Consider the following 13,022-nt stretch of genomic DNA (forward strand, 5'->3'; position numbering starts at 1 on the left):
TAATGGATCACAAAAATACATGGTCACATTAATAGACGGAGAAAAAGCACTTGACAAAATCCCATACCCTTAAAAATTCAACGCGCATTAATGATAAAAACAAACTAGAAATGGAAAGTAACCTCCTCAAAATGAGAAAGACCTACAAAAAAAACACATAACTAATTAACATCAAGCTTAATGGTGGAAGACTATGCCTTCCCCCTAAGGTTGGGGTAAAAAAGTCTGACCTATTGTCATGCAGGGCCTCTGGTCCTGCTCGCTGCATAAGAACGCAGGATGTGGTGAGGCCAAAAGGAACACGAACTAGAGCCATAAAAGGGGAGTCATACCACTATATTCTCACTGGCAGCGGGGTTGGAGATACAGGAAGCAGGAGCCACAGAACCCGCAGCCTGCCGTCAGCTCTTTGCCAACCAACCCCTTTCTAACTGCAATCCACTCTTGCTGGCATAGCCATGGCAGTTATATCAGTGGTTAATGGCTAACTGATTACAGCTGATGGCCAACTAGTCACAACTGATGGCCATCTGCTACCAGAGCCAGCACCTTTCCACGCGAGGTGGAGAGCCTGGAAACTGCTCTCTGGGACTCAGTCCCCACACCTATGAATGTGGTATATCTTTACATTTATTTTCTTTTTACATTTCTTTAAACAAATTTTGTAATTTTCAGTGGACAAATCATTTACTTATTTTGTTAATTTATTCTTTGGTATTTTGTTTTATTTTTGATACTATTATACATAAATTTTAAACTTTTTCATTTTTGGATTGTTTATTTCCAGTGTAGAGAAGTGTAATTGATTTTTGTATATTGAACTTATATCTTGCAAACTCGCTCATTTATTTGTTATAAGAGTTTTTAGTGGATTCCTTGGAATTTTCTATATTCAATATTATGACATCTGCAAATTTTTTATATTAAGTATTATGACATCTTACTTGCCAGTCTGGATGGTTTTTATTTCCTTTTATTGGCAAGAATGGACATCCATTTAGGAAAGCTAGAACTTACTGATACATTGTACCCATTGTTATTTATTGTATTATAAAATTATGCTGTTATCTTTTCATTTTTAACATTCACTTTTACCTCAAGTTAAATGAAATTACATAATAATATGATCAATTTAACGTATTTTCAGGAAATTGGCTTAGAAATTTTTAAGACTTGTGAATATACTTTTCTTAATAACCTATTTACTAAACAAAACTGGTAGGTCATGGCCATTGCACATTTAACCTTTAAATATGAGTATTAAACACACATTTGGATTTTTCAGGGTTTTTTTTGTGTGTGCATAGCCTTATAATATGTTTATATATTTAAATGCTTTTCCATTGTAAAATATGATTCTCTTAAGGACTGCATAGTGTAATAATGAATTGAACTTGGTCATAAACCCCCAGTTTAAACTTGTTCATGGCATTTATTAGTTCTTTGACCTTGAGCAAATTTTCTCCTCTGAATCTGTGCACACAAATCTAAAATGGGACAGTACCTACCTAATTTGATTTTAGGGAAAATTAAATTATTTAAAAAGAAAGAGGAAAAAAACAAAATCTTGTTATCAACACATTTTTCTTTTGGGCCTATTTCCAGTTTTTGCCCCTTTATATGCCAGTTTTACTGTGTATTCATAATTATGGTATGTGTGTGAATTCAACACATTTATTTAGGTCAGATAGTAAATACAACACATTTATTAGGCTGCTCAGTCCTGAGCAATAGAAAAGCAACAATCCTAATAAAATTATTTTTACTTTTCCCAGACCAAGTAAGTCATCTCTTCCTTCTTCAACTCCCTTCTGTTGCTTTTGGGCTAAATCATTTAGATCATTGGTTCTCTGACTTCAGTGTGTATCTGATATGTTTAGTGTGTAATAAGATCATCTGGAAGGTCTGGTGAACACAAATTGCCAGCCCCATCCCCAGAGTCTCTGAGTTAGCAGTTCTGGGGTGCTTCTGGAGAATTTGCCTTTCTAACATGTTCCCAGGCTATGCTGATTATGTCCATCTGTGGATTACACTGATCTCTAGTAATTGTTTCTTAAATCCCCTTTGCTTTTTGTCATATGTGTTATACTAAAAACAGTCTATGTGGTTTTTACATTTAGTTTACAAAGTAATCTTTTCCTAGGATATGTCTTCTGAAAGTCACTTTTCAACTTATTATTTTTAAGCTGCAAGAAGCATTTGTTATTTTATATAAATCAGGGATCCTAATTAATGCCTGGTTTTCTGTTTTTTATTATTCTTGTTTTTCGCATTAGGTTGACAGAATTGGTAGGATTTCAATAGGCGGATAACACAAAAAAGGATTTTAGAGGTGATGAAGTACAGTGGAAGATGTAGACAACGTGATTTGACCCAGTAATACCCACTTAGTAACTTAGATAATGTACTTAACTTCCTCTGTTTCACTATTCTTTTTTAATTGAAATGTATCTGGTATAACATCGTGTAAGGTGTACAAATTAACAAATGTTAATTTGACACATTTACATATTTTAATATGGTTGCCATTGTAGTGATAATTATCAGCTTCGCTTTTCTTATCTGTAATGGAGCTTAAAAATTAATGGAAATATTTTTCTTTGTGGTAGTCTTTGGGAAATATTTGTATTGTTTGGAAGTGCCTGTGTGCTTACCTGAATGCAAAATCTTTTGTAATACCGTATTTGGGAAAGAAGGGAAATCCAGCTTCCCATTCTAAAATTTAAGAACCAGAACATGAAAGGATCTGGTGTCAGCTTGTTTAGGAGAGATTCATTGAAGAGTTATTCAAGCCATTATACAACCTGTGGAAGAGGGTAATTCCAGAGTGCACAGAGCTATTAATTTTTAAAGCTATACATCTTAAAGTCGATTGCTTATTTAAGTATAAGTAAATATCTGTTATAGCAATCTTCAGAAACATAATTTATTTGGGAAAGTATGGCATTATGAAAAAGCATGTTTCATGAATCATTGGTAAGGATTGCATGAAACTTGTCAAAATGATACTGAAAAAAATGAATAACATAACTTGCTATAATATCAGAAAAATGTTTTTCCAGGTAGAGAGAGAAGCGTTTCCAAGGTGAAGAGAAAGAGGGATAGCGTGGCATTAGGGATGGAAAATAAGGACCTTTAATGCTAAATACAGATAAAAGTTAGGAAATTTAGATGGAATTCAGGTTTTGAAAATAAAGAGATATAACTATAGAGTTTTTTTATTGCACACTACATTTACAGTAAACGCCAGTATTTGATCATCTTATATTTTTGCCTTTATCATTTAGACTTCCAGACTTTAAAATGATGGCCATTTAAGGAAACAAGTAATTCCCTACTCATATAGAAATGAAGTCTAATAAGCATAGCAATTAATAACTAGGGAAAGATAGTGTATTCAAAGGTAATATCTGATAAGGGGATCCTAAATTGAAGACATTTCCCTTTGGTTTTCTAACTAATATCAGTAGCTAAAAATATTAATGTCATTTAAAAATTATTAATTGCTACTATATATCATTAATTTTAAACTTAAAATTGAATATTCAGCATTAAGCCAATTATTTTTGTCCAGTTCTATGCCAAGCATGACTAGTTGAAGATACATGGCTATGAATCAAATAGCCACGGAAATTGAGAAATTAAAATTAGTTCTGGGTCTATTACAAGTTAATGATTCTTTTTCTCAAGGGGAAAATTTTTGTATTACTTCCCTTGTGTTCATATAGAGTAGTAGTTCTCAATCCTATCTGCATTGGGGTGGGGGTCACTTGGGGTGGCATCAACCCAAATTTATTGAAGCAGAATTTTTAAAGATGGAGACTGGCTCCATCTTTTTTGCTCTCTTTCTTTCTCATTCATTGTTTCTCATTTCTTCTTTTTCATTTATTCTTTCTCATTCTTTCATTCTCTCTCCTCCTCCTCCTCCTCCTCCTCCTCCTCCTCCTCCTCCTCCTCCTCCTCCTCTTTCTTCTCTTCTCTCCCTCTTGTTCTCCCGCTCCCTTCTTCTCCCTCTCTTTCTGGCTGCATTATACAGCCAGAGTTGAGAAGCATCAATTTATTCTAGAGTATGCCAAATCCAAGGAAGCAAATGGATAGCCTGTTTTGTTTCTGAAGGCAAATAGTTCTCTTAAAAAACCTATGCACAGGAATGTGAAATGACTCTTGCTTTGGAAGCCAGTTTTGCAGGTCCTCCAAAAAAAGTTAAACATAGAATTACCAAATGACCCTAGGAGTAATTCCACTCCTAGGTATATACCTCAAAGAATTGAAAATGTACTCAAATATTTGTATACTTGTATTTATAACAGCACTATTCACACTAGCCAAAGGTGGAAATAGGCCAAATGTGCATGAATGGACAATCTAATTGTGGTATACACACCCAATGGAATAGTCTTCCGCTATGGAAAGTAATAAAGTGTTGATACATTATATGCTACAACATTGATGAATTGTGAAAATATGCTAAGTGAAAGAAACCTGTCACAGAGTCACAAATCATATGATTCTATGAAATAGTCCAGAATAAGTAAATCCATAGAGATAGAATGCAGATTTGTGGTTGCCACGAGCAGGGGAAACGGGGAAATGTGGAGACACTGCTTAATGGCTATAGCGTTTTCTTTGGGGCTGATGAAAAGATTTTGTAACTAGGAAAAAAAAATAAACTGCTTTTCAGATGCTTTAAAAAGAAATAAGATAAAATTATTCTTTTGGGGTGTGAATCAACGAAGTTACAGCCCCATTAGACCTCTCTTAGATTCCTAATTTTTCTCTTGGAAAAGTACCCAGTCATTCACTTTTCAATTTTTTTACTCAACCCAAAGCATTCTAGCTCATTCCCTCTTCTCAGTGGTGCACTGGAGCCCAACAGCACAGGTTCACAAGACCTCATTGTGTGTATTTCTTCCCAACTTTGCATTTAGTGATGTCATGTTGGTCACTTGAAATTGTTACCTGGTAGAAGTATTTACACCACTGAAATTGGCAAATGCTACAAATCAGAGATTCTTTTTCCCACAGAGAGTCCATTGTTAAACATTTATCAAGACCCAACTCCTTCTACTTCATATAAGCTGCTAATTGCCCAAATCTGTCATCAATTTTCAGTCCCCTGCTTTCATGTGCAATTAAGTTATTGCAGGTTGTCCTGGCTTAGGTCATGACATAAAGGTACAGGGCTAGGGATTGTATCATGATAGGAATAGCTCCTAAAAGTAGGGGAAACACAGACGCATGGAAAAGTAGAGGAGAAATAGCTCGTGTATGAAGGAAATCCATGTGGGTGTTCTCCACCCCTAAAAATCTACGTGACATTACCAATAGTGAGTTGTGAAGCTGAAAGAGGCTTTTCTATAAACTATCAATAACAAACAAATTATGATCAACCATACTAGAGGAAAGTGAATTCCCTGTCTACCATTCTATTGTTTACAGAAAATACTAGAAAACTGTTACCACATGAAGTGGCAATCAATAAGTAGGCAACCAAAAAATGTAGGAGGAAAATATAAAGTTATGTTAGGCTGTCAGTGAATAAGCATTCTTTAACTGGTATTTAACAAATGTTTATTAGACTAAACTGAACTAATGTATGAAAATGTGTTCTTTTTCATTATCAGTTTAAAGTGTAGTCGGTAAATCTTAATATATTATTTGGGGTGCACTGACCGTTGAAGGGAATCTCATTTTTCTTACTTTAGTTATCACACATCTTCCTCTGAATTATCCTAATGTTCATAGTCTATCTTATTTACTACTTACCCTCTTTTTGTCTATGTTTTTAAAAACTACTTTTCATTTTAGACCAGTACACATATCATCTTAAATAATTTTGTAAAAAAAATATTCCATTTCTTCCACAAAAATACTATACAGCCTCATTGATTTGGTATAATTTGGCAAATGCTCATCTAAATTAGTGAAAACCTCTAAATAGTATATTGTTTTAAAATAAATTAAGTATCTTGCACATGCTTAATAAAGCTAGCAAAGTAGTATCTCATAGAGGTCCCCAGGGAACTTGAACAGATAATGGCTTGCAGTCTCATCATTATGTGAATAAATGGCTCTGGAGGGTGCTTGAAAAGTTTGCTCTTGGTGTAACACTGTCTTAGTCTGTGCAGCTGCTGTAACAAAATACCACAAACTGGCTGGCTTATAAACAGTGAAAATTCATTGCTCACAGTTCTGGAGGCTGGAAATCTGAGATCAGGTTGCCACCCTGGTACAGTGAGGACCCTCTTCGAGTCGCAGACTTCTCCATATATCCTCACATGGTGGAAGGGATCTCTCTGGAGACTCTTTCAAAAGACACTAACCCCAGTCATGAGGGTTCTACCCTCACAATTTAAGCACTTGCCAAAAGCCCCATCTACTAATACCATAACTTATGGGGCATAGGATTTCAACAAATGAATTTGGGGGGGGGGGGCACAAACACTCAGACTAGAGCAAATGAGGGCCTTGATTAGAAGATGTTGGTAAATCAGTGACAGAGTCTGAGGGTAACATAAACCACCATTGCATGAGGTTGGCCTCGGTAATGGTTCTCAGTTATGGCTGCACATTAGGATCACCTGGGTTCTAGCTGGGACTGACACCCTGAGATGTCATATCTGGGGGAGAGTCCAGGAATTTAGGTATTTTAAAGTTCTTCACACAATCTTAATGTGAGGTTGTGATATAGAATCAGGGAACTAGGCAGTGCAAGCAATGAGGTGATAACTCTTGTAGCACTTTGGGTTCTGGCTGGGATATCCCAAAATGTTCTATCTGATGGGTGTGAATATCAAGAGATAGTCAGATGATATTCAGTCTACACTATTGAATACTGCAGTGATTTTTTTTTAATTATGTAAGTATAGTTGGTATACAATATTATATTAGTTTCAAGTGCACCTTTCAATGTGATCACCACACGAAGTCTAGTAAGCAATGATTATTTCTTATGAAAGATTTATGTAACACTGAGAAATTATTGTAGCATTTTCCTACCACTCAAATATTGACATTTGAAAATCTGTTGTGATGTTGCTGGGAGAAGAGAAAATACACTATTTTGTTAATATGTATACTAGGTGGCCCATCTGGTGACTTAAATAAGGTCAGAAGGGAAGAGCAGGTAGACGGAGTACATGGAGGCCTGCCTGCAGATTGGATCCCTGGCAGTTATTATGACCATCTGGCAAATCTCCGTATTATTTTCGAGCCATGTACAGATAAAAGAGATAACTGTCATCCGTAATTTGAATACAACACTAAATAGCTGGCATTTCCCTCCTTCCTCTGCATGGCAGCTTCCTCACTTCCTGAACATCTTCTGGCTTTTCCTCTTCTACGCTCACGTTCTACAACCATCTCCTATTTCATTACCTGCACCCCTTCACACCAATATGTGAAGAAGGAAACCTCATGAATCTTTTTGCTGTTTTAGAATCTGTGATACTATAAACCTGCATTCCAATACCTCTGAGGTGACTCACCTCACAGACCAAGTTTATTTTATATTTATATTCAACCAATAATTAGTAAAAGCCTATTATGTGAAGATATAACAGTGGATAAAATGCTAAGTCCTTCAGGGGGTACAAAAACATACCCCAATATGTGCTCTTAAGGAACTAACATTCTTTGCCCATCTTTGTTTTATGACCTATTATTGTACAAGATTTTAGTCTCTCTGCAGTTTTGCTCAATGCCTTCTTGATCAGAAAATTTCTGAGACAAATGAATTCTCATTTGGATTAACTCACTCCTCCGGTCCCTCTCTGCAGCTTTGCTACTGAGTTTCTACTACAGAATCAGATAAGTAGGTCAGCTTTTGCCAGATTTATTACTTACCATTTTCTCTCTCTGAAGTTCTAACACAGCAATGCTATTCTTGTCACTGACACAGAGACAACTCCGAATGACAGCCTCTAACTTCCTCGCTCCAGCTACCACTAAGCAAGGATCTCTTTCCTTCCACAGAATTCCATGTCTGTTTTGAATTGCTCAGTTTATCATGTAGATTTATGAAGAGGCATAACTTTAAGGAAAACTATTTTTTACATAGAGCTGATTTTCTTTCTTAATTTCAAGTAGAATATTTTTACTATCTTAAAAGCTGAAAATAGACTTTTTCTGAGGAGGATTCATTCAGAAAAATACAACATGACTAGTTTTGAAACAGCCTAGTCACAATAGCTTTAATGCCTTGAGCATACCATCACTTACAGCATAATAAAATGGTCATTTTGTCACTGTTTGCATTCCCAACTTATAGTAGTTATTTTTAAGGCATAAACATTATACAAGTAATATTCATTCTCTAATATAAAACCATTTAAAAATATCTCAATTAAATATAATTGTGTATTATCCACAAAGAAATGTCATCAAGTGGAACCAACTTCAGGCTGAGCAAAGAACGAGGGCACTGAATATGGTTCCCAAGCTTCCCTGATTTCACTCGCTAGATGCACCTCATTAGCCCAAAGGAAATAATTACGCAGGGCTGGGGAAAAATAGGCTGGCAGTCAGGCTGGCCATGATGCTAATACTCACATCAGCCAATACTGCATTTCTTCAAGATTCACAAGGTGTCAGAGTTGCTCAGGCCCAGGGGTCCTTACAAAATAAATACTTTCTTAGACCTTACGAATAAGGGCAGAGTCTCTGATGAGAGAGTTGGTGCATTCCTATAAAGTATCTGATATCCAGAAGGATGAAATGCCAAAAGTAGGCTTTAATTTTTCATGGCATTTGATTTTTTTACTCCAATTACAAAATAAAATAGATAAAAATAGTCCATGGAAATTTATAATCTAGTCATAGTAAAATTATATATCACTTAATATTTGTTCCTGAGTAAGCATTATTGCCCACAATTCCAAATATTATGCAGAGTTTATGAAAAAATATCTATCTTGACTTTCAACAAACATTTATGGAATGTCTACTGTGTACCAGGCATTGGGGAAGAGCTCCCAGTAACTTTCCCCTTATGTTTGTCATTGTTTAGCACTCTCAGATGAGAATTAAGATCTAAAGAGCCTTTCTGTCAGATATTTAAATTCATTTACTTACAAATTACATTTTGAAAACTTGTCTTTGGGATGAATATAAATGCAGTTTAAATCCTAGTGAGATATATATATTTATATTTATATACTTATTGTTATGACATTTAAATAACAATTTGTAATGTACCTAATAAAGCTTTTTATTGTTGTAAAATATGCATAAAATTTACCATAAATGACATTTAATACCCTCACTCTGTTGTGTAACTATTACCACTAATTAGCTCCAGAATATTTTCATCATCCCGAAGGGAAACTCCTTACTCATTTAGCAGTCATTCTCCACTCCCTCCATTTGTTGAAGAGATTATTCTTTCTGCACTGAATGGTCTTGGCACCCTTGTTGAAAATCAGTTGACCACAGTGTATTGACCATAGCCTATTTCTGGATTTTCTATTTTATGCTGTTGGCCTATATGTTTATCCTTTTGGTTACTGTAGCTTTCTAACAAATTTTAAAATCAGGAAAAGTGTCTTCTAATTTTATTATTTTTTTCAAGGTAGTTTTGATTCTTTTGGGTCCTTTGCAATTCTATATGAATTTTAGGATCAACTTTTCCATTTCTGCAAAAAAAAGAAAAAGGATCAAGAAAAAAAGGCCATTGGATTTTTGAGGGGATTGCCTTGAATCTATAGACTTATTTGGGGAGAACTGCCATCTTAACATAATTAACTTATGAATATGGGCTGTCTTTCCATTTATTTACGAGGTTGGAAAACTAAGTTCACAAACACATCCTAGAAAAAGTGCTACATACCTCATTGCTGAATATCACTACAGTCACCTTCAAAATACCCCTTAGGAAGCTATGCACCAATGCCAGCACCTAGTCCACCCTTCAAAGCAATTTTGGAACTCTTTCTGGAATGGCCATCAGAGCTGTCACCGTATTACCCTTGATGTCCTGAATGTCATCAAAATGTCTTCCTTTATTTCCTTAATCTTCAGGTAAAGAAAGAAGTCATTGGGGGCCAGATCATGTGAGTAGGGAGTTATTCATGTGAGTTATTTATTTACTGGCTAAAAAATCCCTCACAGACAGCACCCTGTGAGCTAGTGCATTGTCGTGATGCAAGAGCCATGAATTATTGGTGAAAAGTTCAGGTCGTCTAACTTTTTCATGCAGGCTTTTTGGCCCTTACCAATAGTAAACTTGGTTAACTGTTTGTCCAATTGGTACCAATTCATAGTGAATAATCCCTCTGATATCAAAAAAGGTTAGCAATGTCGTTGCAACAAGTTCGCGAACTTAATTGTCCAACCTCATAGTTCTTCTTTAATTTCTTTCAGCAATGTTTTGTACTTTCCAATATACAAGCCTTGCATCTCTTTGGTTAAATTTATTCCCAAGTATTTTATTCTTTTTGATGCTACTGTAAATAGCATCAATAGAATTGTAAATATAATTGTTTTCTTAATTTCTTTCTTAGATTTTTTTCCAGTGTATAGAAATCAGCTGACATTTGTATATTGATCTTGTGTCCTGCAACATAACTGAATTTATTAGCTCTAATAGTTCTTTTTTCTTTGGTGTGGATTCTTTAGGACTTTTAATATATAGGATCATACATGAGAGATGATCTGCCAAGAGAGAAAGTTTTACTTCTTCCTTTCTAATTGGGATTCCCTTTATTTCTTTTTCTTGATTAATGCTCTGGCTAGAACTTCTGGTACAATGTTGATGAGCAGTGGTGAAAGTGGGCATTCTTTCTGATCTTAGAAGGAAAGATTTCAATCTTGCACTGTTTAGTATGTTGTTAGCTGTGGGATTTTCATGAATGCCTTGTAACAGGTTGAGGAAATTCAATTCTCTTCCTAGTTTGCTGAGTGTTTTTACCATGAAAGGGTGTTAGTTTTTGTGAAATGCTTTTTCTTATCAATTGAGATGACCGTGGTACAAATATTTTTCTCTTTATTTTATTTTTTAATAATAAAGAGCTTTATTTTCATGTCACATAGTTTCTTCTAGCTGTTGTTCCCATCATTCTATTAAAGTGCTATAGTACAGTGATCAATTTTTGTATGTTGAACCATCCCTGTATTCTTGAATTAAATTTTGGTTTGTCCGGGTGTATAATCTGCCTTTATCTGGTTTCAGTATCAAGATAATGCTGGCCTTATAGACTGAATTAGAAAGTGCTAGTTCCTCTCCTCTTTTTGGGAAGAGTTTAAGAAGAACTGGTGGTAATTCTTTAAATGTTTCGTAGAATTTATGGTGAATCTAATTCTGTACTTTTTTTCTTAGGAAATTTTCAATTATTGATTAAACCGCTAATTGTTATAGGTCAGGTTAGATTTTTTAAAATCAGTTATGGTAATTTGCTTGTTTCTAGAAATTTGTCCATTTCATGTATATTATCTAATTTGTTGGCAATAAAGCTCATTTTTGATGAATAAATTTGTTTATAGCTCAGTCACCCAAAATACCATATAATTGAGCTAGTATTTCTAAAACTTGAAACATATATCATGTTTTCTTACATTTACTTCTCTAAAGCAAAATGTATATAAAATTCCATAAGAGATTTAAGCAAAATCTCCCCCCAATACTAAGGAGCCAATATTTTCTGATAGGAGTGTGACTGGTATAAATTTATTTCTAAAAAGTGTAAACCTTCATTTTTCTTTTGACTAAAATAAATGATTCCCCACATAAAATGAAACCTTTCTTTTTCTAACTAGAAACAGGAATGATACTTGTGGACTCCTGAGCCAGACTGCCTGCATTAAAAATCTTTGCTCTGCCACTTACTTGCTATATATTTGCTATATATAATCTTAGGGTTAACCTCTCTGTGTGTCAGTTTCCTCCTCTGTAAAAAGAATAACAATAAAACCTACCTAAGGTTGTTGTGAAGATTAATTGCATTCATGCATGCAAAACCTTGGTTCCTAGTTCATAATAAGCATTCAATAATTATTAGAAAATATTATTATTTTTCATAAGGTGATCATTAATTGCAATTATAATAAAGACCAGATAGACATCTCAATGGAGAGACTAATAGTAAAAGTCAAAGCAGCAATGTTGGATGATGGATACAAAGAAGAGCCATATTTTCCTCTAGATTTATAAGACCCTAGACAAGGAGAAAAATAAATATTTTGGCAAATGCTTTGTCAGTAGAATAGAAATGGTTCTCTTTACTAGCATTCAGGAAAATGGATCCTATTGACTATAAAACTCATTAGAGAGGCACTCTAGTGGGTTAGAAAATCAAAGGGACTGTTCTTCTAATGAATCCAATAAAAGAAGGAAGGTCCTCAGAGAGGACAATCAGTTCCTTTATTTTAACATGAGTCTGGCTCCACTGTGGGCATAGGGAACCAGACAGTGGATGATGAGTGTTCTAAGGAATGATCATAAATATAAGCACTTCCTCTCAAATCACAGGTCTAAGCCTCCACAAGAAGAGATGACATACTGAACGTTTCTGCTTTAGGAATTTTGTTTTTTTCTTATACATTTTCCTCTTCTCCCCTTGCCCCTAAATATATAAACGTACTCTACAGCTGATCTCTCCTTATCAGGAATGTAATTGAATTCATATCCATAATATAATGAATATATTAAATATTAATTTATTTGTCACTATAACTATTATTTTGTCAGTGGCCACACAAGTAAAATAACTACAGGATTTTGTTTTGGGAATAGAAATATTCAGTTTTTTTGGTTTCCAAAGTAGAAACAATGTGGAAACATTTCATGAGCATTCAAAATTAGCTAAAAAAAAGTTTGTTCAATTTTTAAAGAAAGCAGCTAAAATAAAGGCTACCCTGATATAAAATGTGAAAACACACTAACTACAACATTGTATTTTAAGAGATGAGCATTTAGTTTATACTCATTTTATATTAAGATATAAATTAGTAACTTATACCTTAAAGGATTTATCATAAAATGCTACTGCCCAGAGTATTTTTGCAAACAATAAACAATTCACTGAGAG

The sequence above is a fragment of the Rhinolophus sinicus genome, chromosome 1 (genome assembly GCF_057876585.1).
Source record: "Rhinolophus sinicus isolate RSI-liver-muscle chromosome 1, RSI-T2T, whole genome shotgun sequence".
NCBI lineage: Eukaryota > Metazoa > Chordata > Mammalia > Chiroptera > Rhinolophidae > Rhinolophus > Rhinolophus sinicus.